Below are 16,584 nucleotides of genomic sequence, written 5' to 3'. Positions count from 1 at the left end.
TTTACTTGTCAACTTCCAATCATGAAAAAAGTGTAGAAGGAAGGGCAAGCAGTGATTTACTATTTAGCATTCAAGGATCTGGAGTATATTTTTACCTTTAAGTGGCTCCTTAATGGAAAAATTTGATTCATCATCTGTATTTTATACCATATAACTCGGTTGCATAATTTCAGTAGATTCTTCTTATGCTGGAGAAACACTTTTTCAAGGATCTTAAATAATACGTTGAAAGCTTTTCTTCATCAGAGGAGACACAGCTGTCTTCCTGAAAAGCATTTAAATACATCATGGAAGTGGTGGATAACATCAATTAAAAATGGAATGGAATAATATTTGCCAGATATTTGAGTGGGTTTTAGAAATTGTTCTCATGAATATTATGCTTCCTGAATAACTGAAATGTCATCACTTATTTTGGATGCAGAATTTGTGACATTTGTTTAATGTCTGTTGGTACTACTAGACATAATTCTGTGGCAGCAAGGATCCTGGCTGCTTTAATCATCACCTTTTTTCCTCCAGCATCCAGCATAGTTCTTGGCACATAGTTGGTGGTCAGCAAATATTTGCTGAATGAATAACTAAATCAATGGACACAAAGAAGAGGTTATGTGTGAAAGGTATTTGTGATTCATTAAGATATTTGGACCTAACTAATATTTTGAATGAAGCAAGCAGCCATTTCAAGCAAATCTAACATGTAAAATTGTGTTTGCACAAAGTATAGTTATGCCTCATTGTATTTAAGATGACACAATTTTACCAAAGTTAATTTACACACAGGTTGTTTGGAGCTCACAGCTTACATACTTTTTTTAAGATTTTTTTTTTTTGATGTGAACCTTTTTTTTTTTAAGCCTGTATTGAATTTGTTACAATACTGCTTCTGTTTTATGTTTTGGTTTTTTGGCCATGAGGCATGTGGCTCTCTGACTAGGGATCGAACTCGTACCCCCTGCATGGGAAGGCAAAGTCTTAACCACTGGACCAGCAGGGAAGTCCCGCAGCTTACATACTTTTAATGGGACTGCCTCTCTGTGCTTTAGGCTAAGGATACATGTACAAATGTTCTAATGTCATGTTCCAAGCATGAGGGAGCCATCCAGACAGCTAGCTGAAGAAGGGAAAGGGAAGACAACTTGACAATTATTAAATACCTATTGTGTGTTGGGCTCTGTAATAATAGTCATTTTATATTCATTATCTCATTCAAACTTTCTACAACCCTGGAAGTTATGCATTATTCTCATTTTTCTTTTCCTTTTTTAAAAATGAAATTAGGTAAAGTTATATAACTTGTATACAATTTTACATCTAAGTGGGGAAAAAGCAGTTTTTAACCCAAGTCTGATTCCAAAGTTCATGCTTATTCTACTCTACTGCTTGAAAAGAAAATCGCTGGTGAAGCACTTCTTCCATTCTGCTCTGCTGAAGGGATTTTGGCCATTATATCTCTATACTACTGGAAGAGGCACGATAAGTGTATTTATACTTCATGGAAAAAGAAGTAGGTCTTACAGGATTATGGAAAACTGATGTTGTGTTAAAAAGCCACTTCTTAAAGCAAACCAAATTTTAGCTGTCAATTTAAAAAGGACAAACACATACATAACTCAGACAAGTAAGATTGCAGTATCCACTGTTTCAATTTTTTTTTGTAATTGTGCATTTCTAAAGCACCCTGCACAAAATCCTGAAAGAGAATTTACAAGTAACCATGACTAGATGGAAATACTAAACATTTGCATGGTTTAGTTGGTTCATCTATAAAAACACTTACTAAAATATTTTTCCCGTTCTAGAATACAATATTAGAGCCAGTAGTCAGATGTTAGTAAATATCATAAAATGGTTGGTTTAATTGTGATACATTATTTTGTCTATAATCAAATTTTAAGAACAATTGTCAAACATCTGGACTGTACACTGAGAAGGAAAACACAAAATAGAAACAATGAGCCACTCTAGTTACTTTTTCAGTCAAAGTTATATTTTTAAGCTTTTTGAGTTCTCAGAACCATTTCCAAAGCTTTCATAGTTAAATAAACTCTGATTTATAAAGCACTTTACTGCTTTGCTCTAAGCTATTAGGATATTATAGAACAGAATGGTGTCTAATAAAAATGCTATTTCATTCCCTATGATATTAAACCATGATTTATTATTCAAAGAATACTATTTATAATTTGCTTTGACTGTGTTTGTGTGTGTGTCTGAGTGTGTGTGTAATGAAAACAGAAAATACTTTTGGGTTTTGAGAAATTAGAATATGCCTTAGTATAGTAATCACTACAATCACAATACTTTTAAAAGCATTAAAGCTTGAAGTATTTATTTCCTTGCTTTTATACTAAAATAACATTTTTTCTAATAACTTTTCTTAGAATAGTTAAAATCCCTCATGACCAAACAATCAGACTTTATATTAGAACATAGACTTTGGAAAAAAATTGAAATTTATGTACATCTGTTTCTTAGCCAATAAAATGAAGAGAAGTTTATTCATTCTATCCAAAGGAAAATAAATTATTCAATATGAGATTTCATTATGTATATAAAGAAATTTATGTCAAGTGTTGAAGAGACTGACAGACATGTATACGGTAAGATATAGTACACAGGGAGATTCTAAAATTTTTCTAAACAACTTATTTGGCACGCTACGAAAGAAAAGAGATTTCAGAAATCATATAACACTAAGATCCACAGTTCTCTGAAAAATCATGAACTTTTCAGATACAATAGTTTTCTAACATAATCAACCATTTTTTTAGAGAAGTGCACAATAATAAATGTTTTTTTCAGTTTGGCTCTGCAGCCACCTGTTTATTCACCTAACATTAATGTCCTCTAAATGACAACTGCAAAATTCAACCACCACACGTGCTAGGTGGGGAATGTGGATGGGTGAAACAGGGAAGTGTGGTGACATCAGCAATGAACTTGAGAGGACTTTGCCCATTTAAGGGGGCTAGCCACTCTCATCTCCATGTAATTGTGGCAAGAGGGATTAATGGCTCAATGTGGCTGGGAATTCGGAATTTTTGACAAAATATTTAAATATGAATATTTGTGAGTAATCTGCTCATTTTTAAATGTTGGCCAACAATTGAAACATTATTTATTGTAGACTGGGTCAGGACAACTTTTATTTGTGGTCAGCATAATTCCTAGAACTGACAGTTTTCTGGGACTATTGCTGTCCTCTGTTCATTTAGGTTTGACAATATATTGCCAAACTAAATTTTGTGATCTTCACAGTGTTTTTTAACCTGGTGCTCTTAAATTTGAGCTGTTTATTGTCAGTATTAAAAAGTATGTATAAGTATTTAAGTGTGTATATTTCCAGCGCCAAAGAGAAAATATCTTTCCTAGATTATGGAATTTGGTGACTAGAAGAGACCTTAGAGACTACCCTGATGAACTATCTCCTTTGTGAAGGAGGAAAGTGAATTCCTATTACACAGTTGCTTTCCTATGTCCTCTGGACACTGACAAAGCAAAGCAGACATCCTTAGCTTAGACAAACAGTACAAGTCAAAAGTCCATCCAAATGAGAGAAACAGTAACAAGATCCTAACATGAATTAATAGATATTTAAATTTTATAGAGTGTATTATTTGTTACTGGTAAGGCAGGGAGCTCTGTGAGCAAGAAAAGTGTGCACTGTCTTGTGTCATGGTGTTAAACTATATTTCATGAAATCATTTAGCTCAGAGAGTCTGCCAGATACTTCTGTAGATTTTCATTATGGGTCTGAGTACATTTTAATTACTCAAATATTTAATCAGTGCTTCATTTTGTGTAAACTGTTCTCCTTTTTCTTCTGCTGATCAAGACAAATGAGTTGCTTATTTCTTCTAGTCACTTACAGGCAAACAGACATATAAGCCATAGTGCACGATATTGAGTCTTTAGGCAGATTTTTTTGCGATACGCGGGCCTCTCACTGTTGTGGCCTCTCCCGTTGCAGAGCATAGGCTCCGGACGCGCAGGCTCAGCGGCCATGGCTCACGGGCCCAGCCGCTCCGCGGCACGTGGGATCCTCCCGGACTGGAGCACCAACCTGTGTCCCCTGCATCGGCAGGCGGACTCTCAACCACTGCGCCACCAGGGAAGCCCTAGGCAGATTTTTGTTTTTGCAACTTGATTTTTCTTTTCTGAGAATGCTTGCAGATGTCATGGGTAAAATTTCTTAGGAAGTTTTATATTAAAATTTTTATAATATTTTTATGTTTAGAAGTTATATTTTTTATATTTAGAAAATATAAAAGTGAATTATTTTGAATAATAATTTGTGGATGAGGTAGCTATATATTAATTCAGCATATAATGATTGATTTGCATATTATGTTTCAGGTCCTCTATTAGGGGCTGGGAAAATAAAAATAAGTAAAATAAGTTCTATAATTTTGAGAATATGCAAAATTAGACCTTTATGTAACAGTATTTAATTCCATCAGGGCTGGAATATTCATTCAACAATATTAAGCATCTATTTTGAGTTTCACAATGTTCTAGGTGCTGGGGGACACCCCGATAAATAATTCACATGTGATCCCTACTCTTACACTGAACAAATGATGACAAATGGAATAAATGTTTTTAAAAGAGGAGAGGAGTAAAGGATGCATATTTAATGAGTGCTAACTAGGAGTATGTCAGTCATAAGGTGAGGAAAAACTTTTTCAGATACCACAAATGAAAACTGCAAAGAGCTATAAAGAAACTAAAGAAAGACTATTTTGTTTCCCCTCCTAGAAAGGGAGGGGAAATGGTAAGCTATAAGGCTGAAGAGCAAGTACAAAGCCAGGTCTTGGAGAACAGTGTAAGAACAATGTGGATTTTGGACTTTATCCTAAGTGCAATGGGAAGCCACTCTCCTATTTGGAAGTAGGACAGTAAAGTACTATGATTTGTGTTTTTTTGTTTGTTTGTTTGTTTTCGGTATGCGGGCCTCTCACTGGTGTGGCCTCTCCCGTTGCGGAGCACAGGCTCCGGACGCGCAGGCTCAGCAGCCATGGCTCACGGGCCCAGCCACTCCGCGGCATGTGGGATCTTCCCGGACCGGGGCACTGGTGCTAGATCATGCGAATATTTTCTATTGCCAGCTGGTGGAATGTGAGGCTTCATCACAGAGGGCACAAGGTGGTAGTAACAGGCAGATATTGGCTTTAGGGTTTGGTCCTCCGTTATTACTTTTACATGCAGGAATACAGCAGCTCCCTCTGAGGAGCTCCAGCAACACCCCCAGGCCACACTCTCCTCACCAGAGACTTCCAAGCTTCTCCAGCCCACTAGAACACTCTAGCAACACACAGCTGTTCTATAAACCTGTACACGTGAGACAGGCTGGGACCTAGGACCCTTTGTTGCAGTGCTGCAATGCTTCCACCTGGACAAACAAAATACAAAGAAATTATATGGGACTAAAAATAACTGTGCGCATGTGCAGTTGGGGCAAATTATGGACAAAAGACCAAAAAACTCTACTGCCACTTCTGAAGAGCCAGGAGCAAAAACAAAGTATTGGGAGCAAAAGCAAGGTACTGAGCATGCCCCCTGCAGTCAACACCACCTAAGGGGTAGGCAAAACACCTAAGCCACCTCTCTGGCCCAGCCCCTGGACAACACCTCTACCCTCACACCATATAAGGAACAAGCTTGCCCCCTGCTGCAGCAGGGGCCCCAATAAAGCCTTGCCTGAATTTCTTACCTGGTCTCTATTCAATTCTATTGATTGGGGAAGGCCTGGTAGGTATCACACCCTCCAAACAATAACAGCTTCAAATGCTTCTGAAGATCTGATTCTGCGAGCTTGAACCCTCCACTCATCAGATCTTCTCTGGCCATTTCTAGAAACCAGGATTGGCCTGAGACTTCCTGCAGGTTTCTTTGCCTCCTGCAGTTTGTAATTTCCTATGGTAGGTATACTCTCTTCACAGAAGTCTGAATTTCTTCCCTTGACAGGGAATCTTCTCCTAGTCTTTAATTCCTATTGTTCACTCTTCCTCAGCCTAGGATTGTAGCTATTCTTTTGCATTTGCTAATTTTGGACATGTTGGAGTCCTCTTCCATGCCTTTTAGTACTTAACTTCATTCTACTAATGATTCTTTACATTAATTCCCCATCCCCCACCCCTAGCAAATAAATCATGTGGTTTTTAACTCATGATGAGATTCTGACACAGCTCATGATCTGTATTTTGCTAATCAAAGCATCCTGAAGTAGCAACCACAGGATGCCTTCTGTGGTGGCAGTCAGGTTTAAGTCCTAAGCCTGGTGCAAGAGGCTATATGTTGTGTGCAGGGCTGAAGCCAGGCAATGATACACGTGTCCTCACTGGACCATTTTGTGGTCAATTTGTGCAATGTTCGTGCCTTGTTCTTGGATCTAGTTAACCAGTCCTCCTGGCAATTCTGGGAAGTACTTAGTAAATTTTTAATGAATTAGCTTTTGACTTAAGTGAGCTAGAATTAGTTTCCATTGCTTGCTACTAAGAACACTGTTAGAAATAGCTAATATTTATTGAGTACTTAAATTATTCAGGCACTGTTCTAATTACTTTATATGTATTATCATATTTAATCCTCGTAGAAATCCCATAAAGTATCGATTATTCACATTTTACAAATGAGGAAACTAATGTTCAGAGAGGAAAGATTTGTCCAAACTCACAGAAATAAATAGTAGAGTTGACAGTCAAAGTGACATTGATTTCTAAATCTAGTGCTCTTAATTGCGCCTACAGACATCCTCTTTAATATTTTTGTGACGACAATGTGTGATCAAACACAGAGTTTTATTTTTCCCAAACAACATAGGAATTATATTTGATGGTCAAGCTAGAGAGAAAAAGCTATCTCTGTCTGTATCATTAGTGTTCAATCCAGAGCTCAAATTTTGTTGAGTTTGGGGGCCAAACTGAGTCAACATTTCCTTGAGATATTTTCTGATCATTTTCTACCCATTTCTCGTAGTTCTGCTAAAAATTGATATATTGGGAAATCTAACATAATTATTAATTTTCTATCCAGTGAATGGTCCAGATTAGGGAGGATAAGGGAGTTGAGGTTAAGATTAATTGCTATTAACAAGGTAAATAAAATTAGTAGGAAGTAAGAATTTGATATCCTTTCTTCCTCATAGTGTGAATAATTTTTCTTAGAATTTACATATCCTAACTCTCTAATTTGTTCTTTGGAAAATCATCTTATTAATTTATCATAAAAGCTAACAAATCATTATTGTTTACTAGATATGTTGATATATTTTATTCTTGAGAAATGTAAAATTTAAATTTATATTTTTATTTTAAAAGTGTAATGATGTAGTTCAGTCAGTCATTCTTTAAGGATATAATTTAGAAACACAGTTTAGGCAACTAAATGCTCTTGGACCATTTTAGAAAAAAGCATGGTTTAAACAATTTAAAGAGCCCATTACACTCAACTACATTTTAAAAATTGCCTAATTTGATTAAAATGACATTTAAATGTCAAGTACTTTTCCAGCATTTCCTTTCTCATGATTGCTCACTGCTGAGACATTTGTGCATAATTAGGAGGGTTTTCTCCCCCTCTTTCTTTTTTAAGTAAAAGTCTATCTCTTCAACCTTATTCATTGACACATTTGAGTGCCCATTTGTTTTCTTCCTGGAATTGAATTGTGGGGTAATTAAAACTGAGCTATTATATCTCTAACAGTTTTAATATTTAATTAAGTGAAAATCATTTAAAAGAAGAAATAGTATTTTTAAATAAGTTGACTTATAGAAGTGACAAATTCTAAGTGTGTAACTTATAATATTGGTTTGGTTGTAATATGATTTCATCAGTATAGGGAAACTGTAAACTACCTAATTTCCCAATATTGAAAAATTTCACAGTTGAATATACAATATGATTTCAAATTGGTAGAGTAGAAAAATATGTGCCAAGATATCAAGAAAAGTTGTCTTTGAGAGAAAAGTAAATGAAATTTTTATATATTCTCTTATAATTTAGAGCTCATATCAAGTTTATTATGATCAACATTCATTACTTTTTTTGTTGTAAAGCAGAAACTAACACACCATTGTAAAGCAATTATACTCCAATAAAGATGTAAAAAAAATAATAATTTCAGAAACAAACAAACAGAACATTCATTACTTTTATAATTAGGAAAAAATAAGCTTTATTTTGAATGTTTGAAGATACTGGCTCTTCTTCAAAGTGTAAATGGTCTTTGAGCTCAAGACCAAAGCTTTCCCCAACATTTCTAGTGCAGTTTATCTTGGGCTGTTTTAGTGTTCCATGTCCAATATTAATGATTGGGAGGATAATATTTAGTTTGCTGTGGGAATAGCTGAGGGCAAAATGCTCCAGGCAGAAGGTAGAAAATTATGAAGGTCAGGATTAATAATTGCACAAATAATTTGTGCAATTGCTTGTTTAATTATGTTTTTCTTTTCTGTTTGATTGTAAAACCCACTAGGGCTAGACCTTCTGCAGGGATCTATCTGCCGCACATTGTACAGTGCTTTGCAACATTAATAACATATACCATAATATATACCTCATATATACCATGAGGTATTCATGGTATTCATGCACACCATGAGGTATTATCGCATTGTGGTTTTGATTTGCATTTCCCTAATAACTAGTGATATTCAATAACTAGTGATGTTGAACATCTTTTCATGTGCCAGTAGGCCACCTGTATGTATTTTTTGAAAAATGTCTATTCAGCTCCTCTGTCCGTCTTTTTAATTGCGTTGTTTGTTTTTTTCTTGTTGTGTTGTGTGAACTCTTTATATATGTTGGATGTTAATCCTTTATCAGATATATGATTTGCAAATATGTTCCTCCATTCAGTAGGTTGTATTTTCATTTTGGTAAGTCAGACAGAGAAAGACAAATAACATATGATTTCATTTGTACGTAAAATATAAAAAAATACAAACAAAAAACAAAATAAATGAACAAATCAAACCAAACAAAAACAACCACATAGATACAGAGAACAGAGTAGTGGTTACCTGAGGGGAAGGCGGGGGGAGGGTGAAATGGGTAAAGGAGATCACTTTTATGGTGACTAATACAACTAAGTTGTCGGTGATAAGCACACTGTAGTGTACACAGAAGTAGAAATATAACGTTGCATATGTGAAACTTACATAATGTTATAAATCAATGTTACCTAAATAAAAAATATTAAAAAAAAATAATTAGGGACCTCTCTGATTGACATATATATTAAGTAAAGGAACAACTGAAATGTTAATATATTGCTGATGGGAGTGTAAAATAGTACAACCACTTCAGAAAATTGTTTGTTCCTTACGAAGTTAAAAATACACCTACCCTGCATTCCAACAATTCTAGCCCCTAGACAAATGAAAGCACATGTCTACTGAAAGATTTGTACAAAAGTAGTAGGTTTATTAATAATCACCCAAACTGGAAACAATCCAAATGCCCATCAACAGAATAAAGTCATGGTGTAAATACTATTCAGCAATTTAAAAGAATGAGCTATGGTACATTCAACAACATGGATGAATCTCATAAACATTATGTTGAGCAATAGAAAGTATATTTCATATGACTCATTTACATGAAATTCAAGAATAAGTAAGTATAATCAATGTGAAAGAAATCAGAGCAGTGGCTGTCTGTAGGGGTGAGGATTGATTGGAAGGAATCATTAAGGAATTTTCTGGAATGATAGGGGGTATTGAGATCAATACAGTTATCAAAATTCATTAAATTGTACACTTAAGATCTGTGCATTTCACTATGTGTAAATTTTACCACAATAAAGAAATGAACACATAAAGAATAAATTTCAATAGTTAGTACTGCTTATGAGGAATCTGAGGATGAAATATGCTTAGTGAAAGACTAATTGGAAAAATATGAGCAATACAATTTGAAAGAATGTTATTTGCTGTGAAAAATACAATATAGAACAGGAAACCCTTCACATTTATAGTTTCAATAGTTATTGCTTGGAATATTACCCATGCCAAGTCAGGCTCCTTTTCTCCATCAATGACTTTCTCCCTCCCACTTAGCCAAAGTCCATCTGAGTTATGTGTAAAATAAAAAAGTGAAACAACAACTTTGTGGTATATATTTACATCCCTGTACTCAGGGCCCTCAAGAAGAAAAACCCCATGAGGGATGAGGGTTTCCTCATTAGTTTTCAGAATAAACTGATCATACCTGTTTATTTTAAAAATAAACTCTGTTTTGAGTGCCTATTATGTGTCTGCTGCCTACGGTGCCATGTCCTGAGGACTCCATAAACTCGGTTCCTGCTCTAAAGTGATTCATAATTATACATGTGTTTCTACCTGCTCAGAATTCTCCAATGACCTGTTTCTAATATTTACAAAACTTAAAAGCATACATGTGCATAAAGGACCGATGGTTTGGTAAGAAGTATGTCCACAACAGATCAGGAATCGTAACCTCCCAAAACATAGTGGCTCAGGGGAAAACTCTATACTGTAATTACCTAATCGTTTTGATAATTCCTAATATCAATCACAATTCTCTCTAGCAAACACAATGAGTGGCAGGGAAAATGGAGAATTCTGTTAGTCATTATTACCCTTTGGGTGAAAACTAGAACTCTTTTTTTTTTCTGGTGGTACGTGGGCCTCTCACTGTTATGGCCACTCCTGTTGCAGAGCACAGGCTCTGGACGTGCAGGCTCAACGGCCATGGCTCACGGGCCTAGCTGCTCCGCAGCATGTGGGATCTTCACGGACCGGGGCACGAACCCGTGTCCCCTGCTTCGGCAGGTGGACTCTCAACCACTGCGCCACCAGGGAAGACCGAAAATGAAAACTCTTTATAGCACTTTCTAAACTTAAAATTAAAAAATCGGGTACCAAGACCAGGTACTAATGTCTGAAGAGGTTCAGCTTGTCTGTTCTAGAAATAAATGCCATACAGTTAAACTGTTATCAGTCGACTTTCTTTTAAATTTAAAAATAATTCAAAAAGTCAATTCTTCATATCAAAAAACAGAGAGAGAGCAAGAGGTTGAGAGAGAGAGAGAGAGAAAGAGGGATAATTTTTTTAAGAATAAAGGCTGCAACACAGTCAATGGCTCAAATATGGAGCTCAAGAGACATACCTGTGATGTAAGCTCATTCATGTGTTCACCTTGTGTCCCGTTTATGGTTCCAAATTTCTAAGTAGGCCACTGATTGAAATTGACAAGAATTCTGCTCTAGGAGTTTCAGCAATCACAAATCTTTTCCATTTCAATGCCCTGATAGCTCAAAGGAATAAGCTACCAAGGGAGCAATAGAATGGAACGGCATTCCCTCTCCTTTCATCAGTGCCTGCATTAACAGTAAACTCAGGCTTCCATTTTAGCTCCTTTCAAGAGACATTAGTTTACTAGACAAAAAAGTTATCACTGCCACCAAACACAAAAAAGAGACCTCATTTAGGACTTTGAATATGCATATCATTTGGTAAGAAAATAATCAATTCTATTTTAGGTGACTGGTCTTTTTAACTTTCTGCTATCAAGTTTCTTTTAATAAATTGCTCTCTTACTGAAGTAAAAAGTATGCAAATTTTCTTATAAAGAGAGTTGCCTACACATTTTTAAATTGAGAATCCCTCAGAGAGACAAATATGTTATCTCTGAAGATTCTACCAATGAATCTTTATGAATAATAGCACTCTGTCATATCACAACCTGTAAGATCTTCCAGACTCTCATAAAAATGAGGTAGGAGATAGATGGGCCCCAGGCCAAACAGCAAAGTTCATTCTCCATAAAAGCAGGATAATGGGGGAGGCTGGACCCCGCCCAGATAAGAAATAAAAGACCACACATTCCTCACCCTCGCAGTCAAGAAGACCTCCCCAACTACACATGCACAGAAAGACTCCCTGGAGGTCAAAAAGAGAGGGGGTGCCACCCCATAGTAAGTGATGTCAATTACCCATAGGCCTTTTCCCTAGAATACATCTTGGGTAGGAGATGTGCACGCACACATGGGAGGACCCTGAGATATACCAAATACAGACTCAAAACCAGGCAAAGCAAGATGATTGGTCAAAGGAAACCCAGAAGACATGCCCCATATAAATGATTCAAACTACCACAAGGGCACAACTTTCTCTCTCTGAGCCTGCCCATGTGTCTATCCACAGGTACTGTACTCTTTTTCCTCCTAATAAACATTTTACTTGCTTCACTACTTTCCATCTCAATGTGGAAATTCATTTCTACACAACTAACGGGACAGGGCCTTGTCCCTGATTCAGCGCTCTCACTGCTGCTGCCCAACCTCAATCTCTGGCTGGAAACTGAAACCCTGCTTCAAGCAGCTTTAGGCCGAGGCTACCCGAGATCATATTTTGTGCTGAAACCAGGACTTCAAGGTAAATTGTGGGCTTCGCTCAGCTGTGTCTTGAGACCTCTGACTTTCCCTTTTTCTCTCTTTCTCTTGCTCTCTGCTTCCCTTTCTTTTCCAGTCCCACCCCTCAGGCCCTCTGGTCCTGACCCCCATGGAATTTTCCATTGCGGCCAACTCCAATTCCTCCAGGAGTTCCCCCTTCACTCCAGGCCTTGACAGTCCATACACTGTAATGGACAGCCTATTGGGCTGGCCACTTTTAAGCAGACGACAATGCTCAAGGACAGCCCTAGCAATGCACTAGCAATGGTTCAAACGTCCCCTATTGGAGTCCCCTCGTGCAAGGGGCCTGGTTGATCAGAAACGTCTAATCAGGGGTTCATGGGAGAGTAAAGGATGCTCAAAATCCCATCAAGCACAGGATTCAAAGGAAATTCAGAGGACACTCTGAATCTCCTTCAGGTGCCTCCTAATAATGTTTCCATGATGCTGGACTTCATTTCTAGGAGTGCAGTTAAGCCAGATGGGCTGAGAAGAGGAAAACTTAAGTTCTGCTCTAACATTTGCCTGGCCTTTATTTAATTTGGGGATGGAAAAATGGCTTGAAAATGGCTTGAAAAACACTTACCTTACCTAGACGATCTCTAATTCTTGAGACTGAGGGGAAAAAAACACCAAAGCTAGAAGAAGCTTTTAAAAATTTTTCTTATTCCAACTGTTATTTATAAACTAGTGAGTTTCATATTGTGACATCTGATTCATGACTATGTTTAGAAAAAGAAGTTAGATCTCTCATGTCTGTCTGCATATATGTATGTCTCAGTATGTGTCTCTGTGTTTGAATAATATTGCTGAGGTTAATTTGTAAATGAGCTCTATTTAATTGGCTTAAAAAAAGTAAGTGCTTACAAATCAAGCAATTCTAAATACAAAAGAAATTAAACTAAATAAATTTCAGGTTCATGTGAACTGGGAAAAATTCAGTATTAAATTAATATCTGGTATTAATGTATAAGTTTGTCAATCTAATTAATATAGACATGTCTTTAGAATCATCAACATTAAGTATAATATTTTATTGCACATAGGTCTAATATAAGTTAAACAAAATCTTGTTGTATCTGTTACAAATCTGTCAGCAAGGAAAGTAACTCAATATGAAGAAACTTTAAGGAAAGAAAATGCAAATGAGGTAAAAACTTTGGGTGAACTTTTAGGAATAAAATAAATACTGACACATAAATTACTGAACATTGGCCTCCTTTTACAGAGAAACAAAAGATTTAGAACTATTAACTATGTTTGGTGCCATGCTGAGATATTTTCTATAAGAAAGCATTTTTTTCAAAGAATTATTATTTGGATTTATGTTTACCAACCTACAGAGTGCTGACATAAAGGACAGTTTGTGGTTGCTTAAAGAAAGTAGGATGTGTGTTTTCACTAAAGAAGGTATAAAGAATTAAATTGCATTTTATTAAGGGAAAAGGAGGTAGGTCTGACTTACATGTGGCTGTTTTTGGATAGAAAAATAAAGTGATGAATACAGAAAGTGTTAAAAAGGTTTGTGGAAAGTGGACCCTGAGAAAAGAGTTTTGTGCATGGTCAGGATTGACTAAGTTTAGAATGAATTTAATTGAGTAAATGAATTTTAAAAGTAAGCTGGGGCAAAATTTGAATTTGGCTTTCCTCTCTTTTAATAGGACAAGTTTTATTAAAATGTTGAACTTCCTTTGATAACAGATTTTAAGGTTTTTTTACCTTTTATGTTATCTGTTCTGTATTAGCCTTTGAAATCCTTTATTCTTACTTTGGCTAAGTGAATAATTTTTGTTTCACAGTGATCTATGATCTTAACTGACTGACTGTTCTAAACCCTTTTGATATTTTTGACAAAACTTCCTAAATCAAATTCTAATGAGGGAGATAGATAGGTTCTAGGTGGTGGACTAGAAGGATGTGCGCACACTCTCTCTTGTGAGAGAACCGGAATCAAAACTAACTGCTGAACAGTCATTGACAGGAGGACACTGGAACTAATCAAACTAAATACCCCACATCCAAAAACAAAGGAGAAGCCTCAGTGAGACAGGAGGAGGGGTGCATTCACAATAAAATCAAATCCCATAACCTCTGGGTGGGTAACTCACAAACTGGAGAACAATTATACCACAGAAGTTCACCAACTGGAGTGAAGGTTCTGAGCCCCACATCAGGCTTCCCAACCTGGGGGTCTGGCAATGAGAGGAGGAATTCCCAAATAATCAGACATTGAAGGCTGGTGGGAATTGATTGCATGACTTCGATAGGACTGGGCTAGACAGAGACTCCGCTTTTGGAGGGCACACACAAAGTAGTGTGTGCATCAGGACCCAGGGGGAAGGAGTAGTGACCCCTTAGTCGACTGAACCAGACCTATCTGCTAGTGTTGGAGGGTCAAATGCAGAGACAAGGGGTTGCTGTGGCTCACCACAGGGACAAGAACACTGGCAAGAGAAGTTCTGGGAAGTATTCCTTGGTGTGAGCCCTCCTGGAGTCTGCCATTTGCACCACAAAAGAGCACATAGGCTCCAGTGCTGGGTCACCTCAGGCCAAACAACCAACAGGGAGAGAACTCAGCCCCACCCATCAGCAGACAAGAGGATTAAAGTTTTACTGAGCTCTGTCCACCAGAGCAACACCCAGCTCTACCCACCCTCAGTACCTCCCATCTGGAAGCTTCCACAAGCCTCTTAGATAGCCTCATCCACCAGAACACAGACAGCAGAAGCAAGAAAAACTAGATTCCTGCAGCCTGTGGAACAAAAACCACATTCACAGAAAGATAGACCAAATGAAAAGGCAGAGGACTATGTACCAGATGAAAGAACAAGATAAAACCTTAGAAAAACAACTAAATGAAGTGGAGATAGGCAACTGTCCAGAAAAAGAATTCAGAAAAATGATAGTGAAGATGATCCAGGACCTCAGAAAAAGAATGAAGGCAAAGATCGAGAAGATGCAAGAAATGTTAAACAAAGACCTAGAAGAATTAAAGAACAAACACCTAGAAGAGTTAAAGAACAAACAGAGATGAACAATACAATAACTGAAATGAAAAGTACAGTAGAAGGAATCAATAGCAGAATAAATGAGGCAGAAGAATGGATAAGTGACCTGGAAGGCAGAATGGCAGAAATCACTGCCATGGAACACAATAAAGAAAAAGATATGAAAAGAAATGAAGACATCCTAAGAGACTTCTGGGACAACATTAAATGCAACAACATTCACACTGTAGGGGTCACAGAAGGAGAAGAGAGAGAGAAAGGGCCTGAGAAAATATTTGAAGAGATTATACTTGAAACCATCCCCAACATGGGAAATGAAATAGCCACCCAAGTCCAGGAAGTGCATAGAGCCCCAGCAAGATAAGCCCAAGGGAAAACATGCTGAGACACATAGTAATTAAACTGACAAAAATAAAAGACAAAGAAAAATTATTAAAAGCAGCAAGGGAAAAATGATTACTAACATACAAGGGAACTCCCGTAAGGTCAACAGCCGATTTCTCAGCAGGAACTCTACAAGCCAGAAGGAAATGCACAGTATATTTAAAGTGATGAACCTATAACCAAGATTACTCTACCTAGTAAGGATCTTATTCAGATTCAATGGAAAAATCAAAAGCTTTACTGACAAGGAAAAGCTAAGAGAATTCAGCACCACCAAACCAGCTCTACAACAAATGCAAAAGGAACTTCTCTGAGTGGTAAACACAAGAGAAGAAAAGGACTTACAAAAACAAACTCAAAACAATTAAGAAAAAGGTAATAGGAACATACATATCTATAATTACCTTAAATGTGAATGGATTAAACACTTCAACCAAAAGACATAGACTAGCTGAATGGATACAAAAACAAGACCCATATATATGCTGTCTACAGAAGATGCACTTCTGACCTAGGGACACATACAGACTGAAAGTGAGGGGATGGAAAAACATATTCCATGAAAATGGAAGTCACAAGAAAGCTGGGTGGCAGTACTCATATCAGATAAAATAAACTTTAAAATAAAGAATGTTACAAGAGACAAGGATGGACACTATATAATAATCAAGGGATCAGTCCAAGAAGAAGATATAACACTTCTAAATATATATGCACCCAACATAGGAGCATCTCAATACATAAGGCAAATGCTAACAGCTATAAAAGAG

The 16,584-nt window shown here is 36.8% G+C and overlaps 1 protein-coding gene across 3 annotated transcripts in view; it reads right to left on the bottom strand.

Annotated features, from left to right (window-relative positions):
* GRIA4 (glutamate ionotropic receptor AMPA type subunit 4) overlaps positions 1-16,584 on the bottom strand; it is a 522,548-nt gene that overhangs the window by 374,499 nt on the left and 131,465 nt on the right. The window lies entirely within an intron of this gene.

This window comes from Neophocaena asiaeorientalis, unplaced genomic scaffold (assembly GCF_003031525.2).
Source record: "Neophocaena asiaeorientalis asiaeorientalis breed wild unplaced genomic scaffold, Neophocaena_asiaeorientalis_V1.1 scaffold151, whole genome shotgun sequence".
NCBI lineage: Eukaryota > Metazoa > Chordata > Mammalia > Artiodactyla > Phocoenidae > Neophocaena > Neophocaena asiaeorientalis.
This window is presented reverse-complemented; position numbering and strand designations above follow the sequence as displayed.